The sequence below is a fragment of the Gossypium hirsutum genome, chromosome A02, assembly GCF_007990345.1.
Source record: "Gossypium hirsutum isolate 1008001.06 chromosome A02, Gossypium_hirsutum_v2.1, whole genome shotgun sequence".
Taxonomy (NCBI): domain Eukaryota; kingdom Viridiplantae; phylum Streptophyta; class Magnoliopsida; order Malvales; family Malvaceae; genus Gossypium; species Gossypium hirsutum.
The window spans coordinates 57,838,830-57,844,384 of record NC_053425.1 but is presented as its reverse complement, the minus strand read 5'-3'; the positions used below and the strand labels follow the sequence as shown (position 1 = coordinate 57,844,384).

Here is a 5,555-nt window from a genome sequence, read left to right as displayed (position 1 = left end):
TTAAAGTATAAATCACACAATGCACAAAAAATTACAAATTATTCCAAAACAAAATAAATAAAAACTCCAAATTAAAAGAAATTACTTGAATGTTAGGTTCAAGAAAATTACTTAAACGCAAACAATAATTCAAGGGCTATATCGCATAAATATATAAAATCCTCCCCAGACTTAAGATGTGCATTACCCTCAATGTACAAACAATTAAAATCATAGAATAAGTACAATATCATAAGGAGGAAAAAACTAAAACTGTCTTGAATTTGGATGAATTCATCGAAATATTTGAAAACCAAAATCGTGGGTGGTTCTAAATGAAGTGCATATTTTTGAGGAAACTAATAAGAAAATAGACAAAAATGAATAAAAAGATAAAGAGATAACAAAATGAAAAAATAGTCGACAGAACAATAAAAGTACAATGCATAATAAAATAAAACAAAAACAAAAATAGAAGCAAAAGCAAAAGCAAAAACAAAAACAAAAAAATAAAAATAATATAAAACTAAATGAAATCACTTTGGTTGGGTTAGGAAGGAAAGAAATGAAGAAAAAAAATAGCTTTAAAAAGGAAAAAAAAGTACATGGTCATGTTCTAGGTCAAGTGAGCCACATGGCCATGTCTCTAACCTGTGTAACTCTCTGTACCCATGCGGGGAAAATTAAATTTGAAAAACTTAGCTCCAGTATGCACACGGCCTAAGACACGCCCGTATGTCCAAGTTGTGTGATACATGCACTGATGGGGTGAAATTTATTAAATTTCATTCACCGAAGCTGCCACTTTTCAAGCTTGGGAAATCAAAAGACTTGCGACGACTTTTTGGATGAAATCCTGGCATTTCTAGGTTGATACGTCTCATGGAGTTCAAAGACCTACCTCTTAGCTTCAAAACAACTTTGAATCACTCGATTTCGAGTTCGGGAGCTCAAATTATGACCATTTTAATAAAAACTGCGCAAGCAAAATTTCTGGACATGATTATGACTGGAATTACAAGTTTCAGGCTTTTAATTCGACTTTAAATCATATTGGGTTCGGGTTTTGTGCTTAATTTTTATTATATATGAACCTAATGTTTTGTTTATCAGCTTTTATTATTTTATTATTTAATTATTCCAAATTTTTAATAATTATTAAGTACTTTAAGTTATTTAGGAGTTTTATGTCAATAAGAAAGTTTAGTTTAAAACTAGTTATTTAGATTAATTAGAGTTACAGGACACTTACGAGTTTTATTTAGATTTATTTAGCTAGCCTATAATAGGCCTTTGCATTGTACACAAATCAAACAATTAATTATTATTCAAGTTCTCTTTGATTTTTTTTTCTTTTCAAGAATTATTCTTAAGTCTCTTTTAGAAGAGTTTTTAACAATATTTTTAGATTGTGGGGATCATCTTCAAACTTTTTATTTCCAAGATTTCTATCTTGGAGGGGAAATTAGACCCGCATGAAGAGGTTGTGGATTTTTCGTGTTTCCAAAGCTTCTTAGGAATTCTACATATCACCTTCTATATTTTCTATATATCTCCTTTATTTTCCTCTTTATTATTCTAGTCTTTGATTTATTATTTTATTTTATTTATCTTCATTATTTATTTTATTTGTTTAATCTAAATTGGATACGATTGCGTTTCAGGAGGTGACAAGATCCAATTTTCTTTTCAAATGTCTAGAGCTCTAAGTAAAATTTACGACTTGAAAAAACTTTACAATCCTTTTCTGCATTCATCCATACTCATTCCGTATCACCGTGTGTTCCACACGGCTGCGTGCCAGGTCGTGTGGATCTCCCCAGACCATGCGGACCACTTTTTTTTAATTTTTTTTCAAATTTATTACTTCTTTTTCTTTTTCTTTTCCAATTTTTTATTTTTTTTCAAAATTTTGTTCTTTTTTTAAATTTTTTAAAAAGTAATAAAAAATAACCGTAGTAATTTTTTTTAATTTTTTTGTTTTGAATTTTTTTGTTGAATAAAAACATAAAAGTAAACTAAAAAAATAAAAATAAAAACTTGAGTTGCCTCCCGACAAGTGCATATTTAGATTCTAAGTTCAATTTCCCTTTTCAAGCTAACGGTTAAGGCGAATCTTGGAGCGGAAGCTTCTACTCTCGTTATCAGTTTTATCACCAAAATAAGATTTGAGATGATTATTTTTTTACCTTGAATGTGTCGTATTCAGGATGTGTTACTTAAATTTTCCCGAATGGAAAAATGGTTTTTACCAGACATGGGTCGAACCGTCTTGACTTAAACTTTGAAGGAAAAATTCGTAGATCCGATTTGTCTAACAGCACTTTGTCCCCAACTTTGAATTAGTTCATTCTCTTTACATGCACATCATGGTGTTGCTTTGTTACTTCCTTTTACTTTTTCAATTTTTCATTAACCTTCGTTCGTCATTCATCTAGTTCGTTGAGCTGCACCATTTGTTTTTCATTTATCCCTCGAGTTCAATCACTTTGAATTAAATATGTCTCCAACACTTTTTCATAAGGGATATCCTGCAATTAATGTTGAGCCACATGATTATTAACATTTACAGAACAATTAGTATCATTTCACTCACTATGGATTCTCACAAAATCATGTTCTTGAAGAGTAATCTTTTCATCACCTACACGAAGTACAAGTTCACCAGTACCCACATCAATAACAATTCTTGCAGTGACTACAAAGGGTCGACCTAAGATCATAGGTACCTCAATATCCTCATCTATGTCCAATACAATAAAATCAACATGAAATATAAATTTATCTACTTTCACAAGTACATCCTCAAAAATACTCCTAGGATATCTAATTGATCTATCCGCTAATTGAATACTCATCCTAGTGGGTTTGGGCTCCCCAATACCAAGTTGTTTGAACATCTTATAAGGTATGACATTTATACTAGCTCCCAAATCATCCAAAGTTTTTTCAACATTTAAACTACCAATGAGACATGGAATAGCAAAACTCTTTGGTCTTTAAGTTAGTTAGGTAGTTTGTTATGGAGAATGGCCGAGCAAACTACATTGAGCTTTACAATCGTCAAGTCGTCTAACTTTCTTTTATTTGTTAACAGCTCCTTTAAAAATTTTACATACTTTTGGCATTTGCAAAAGGGCTTCAACAAAAGGTAAGTTAATGTGCAATTTTTGTAAGAGTTTAAGAAATTTACCATATTATTCTTTTATGTGGTCTCTCTTCAAAGCTGCTAGATATGGAACTTGTGGTTTGTAGTTTTTAATTATTGGCTTGTTCTTTTTCGTACTTTCCTCAACCTCATCAATTTTCACAACAATTTCTAGCTTCAACTTCTTTTCAAGCTCGACTAACCCTTTCACGTTTCGAACAGTGATTGGGTGGATTTGCTCATTTGGGTTAGTTTCAGTGTTGCTAGGCAAGTTATCCAATCTGATTGTCAAGCCCTTGAATCAATACATGCTAATTTTTCAAAGATATATCGGTGTTTTGAAATTGAGTTTTGGACACTGAAATAAATTTAGCCAACATCTCCTCAAGGTTCGATTTCTTCTCTTGTTGATAAGGTTGCTTAAAGCCCGAAGGGGGTTGTGACCTTTGATTTCCTTGACCACCCCAAGAGAAATTTGGATGATTCCTCTATCTTGTATTATAATTATTACTATAGGGGTTATTTGGAGGTCTAGAATTATTACCCAAAAAGTTGACTTGCTCATGTTCCATGCTAGAACCGAAGGGTAAATATTCTCAATTAATTATCCCCGCTCCATTCACATCACATTTACTGTTGGATTTACCTGCTTAGAAAACCTCAAACAATCATTTTTTTACCAAGAGCTTCAACCTAATTTACTAACATAGAAACTGCATCAATATTAAAAAGATTGGTTGTCTTAATAGGTTTTACTCTTGTAACTTGCCACTGATAATTATTTAGTGTCATCTCCTCAATAAATTCTTGAGCTGCCTTAGGTTTTTTTTGTTCAATGTTTCTCTAAGTACTGTATCTATCATCTGTCTAGTCGAAGGGTTCAAACCATTGTAAAAAGTTTAAACTTGGAGCCACAAAGCTAGTCCATGGTGAGGACACATTCTCAACAAATCCTTAAATCTCTCTCATGTATCATAAAGAATTTCAATATCAAATTAAACAAAAGAAGATATTTCATTCTTCAACTTAGCTATTTTAGCCGGTGGAAAATATTTTAACAAAAAAATTTTAGTCGTTTGTGCCTGAGTAGTGATAGAACCTCGTGGTAATAAATGCCTTTCTCCTCAAAGAGAATGGGAACAATCGTAAGTGTATGACTTCATCATTAGTGCCATTAATCTTGAATGTGTCGTGAATCTCTAGAAAGTTAGCCAAATGAGTATTTGGATCTTCATCTTGCAAACCATCAAATTGAACATACTGTTGTACCATCTGAATTGTGTTCAGCTTCAACTCAAAATTGTTTACAGCAATAGTAGGTCTGACGATACTCGATTCAGCCCCAATTAGAGTAGGCTTAGCATAATCAAATGTAGTATAAGGAACAAGACGTTCAAGAGCCTGCTGATTATTTTGATTATCATCCATCTCTTCAACTTATTAGAATCAAACAAAAGAAAATTAAAATGTAAAAATTATATTAAAAAATATAAAATAAAAATAAAAATGGCTAAATCAATAGAAATAATGTTTTCCCAATATTTTAGTCCCCAGCAATGGCGCCAAAAAAATTATTGAAGTCCTAAACTAACTATAAATCTAACTAAGGCAAGTGCACCTATCAATTAATAGTATAGCTACAGTGAGCAGAGATATCGTTCCCACGAGGACTAAGAGTACTAGTAATTATTGTATTTCTATTATTTAACAAACAAATTAAAGGAACTGATTAAAACTAAAATTAACTAAATTAATTAACAAAAGAATACGACAAAGAATGAATCAGGAAAACAAATGATTAACATCCAAGAACTGAAACAATACCCAGGAAAGAAACTACCTAGATTTCATCTGTCATTATCAATCTGAATTAAATAATTTTTTCACTTGGTCTCTTGATCTATAGAAATCCCTAAATTATGCTAATATCTCTTTTGAGAGTAAGAGCAATTGAATCTAGGTTGATTGATTGAAATTTCTTTCTAATTAAAATCCATATTATCGCATTAACTCGATTAATCCCCTTATTGGATTTTACTTTAAGCCAGTAGATTTATGTCGTCCTATTTCTAGGATTGTATGCAACTCCACTCAATTATGCTAGATCTACTCTTAAACATAGACTTTTCCTCCTTTGATTTAAGCACATCAAACATGGATTATTAGTCTAGAAATATTAAACCAAGAATTAAACACTCATAATTGAGAACAAGATTCAAGTATTTATTGCGTAAAACAGATATCAAAAGACAAAATTCATCATAGGGCTCATCTCCCTAGGTTGTTAGAAAATTAGTTCATAATTGCAAATAAAAACATCTCAAAGACAGTATAACCACAAGAAACAAATAAACTCATAATAAACTTCAAAGAAAGAAAAAGGTGATCTTCAATCTTGATGGAAATCTACTTCAGAGTCAGCTTCAAT

At 31.3% G+C, this 5,555-nt stretch overlaps 1 non-coding gene across 1 annotated transcript; it reads left to right on the top strand.

The window, feature by feature from the left end:
- Positions 1 to 4,048: 4,048 nt before the first annotated feature.
- Positions 4,049 to 4,155, top strand: LOC121217208 (small nucleolar RNA R71). Its single transcript, XR_005913353.1, has one exon. It is a non-coding gene; the product is annotated as a small nucleolar RNA R71 (small nucleolar RNA).
- Positions 4,156 to 5,555: the final 1,400 nt, after the last annotated feature.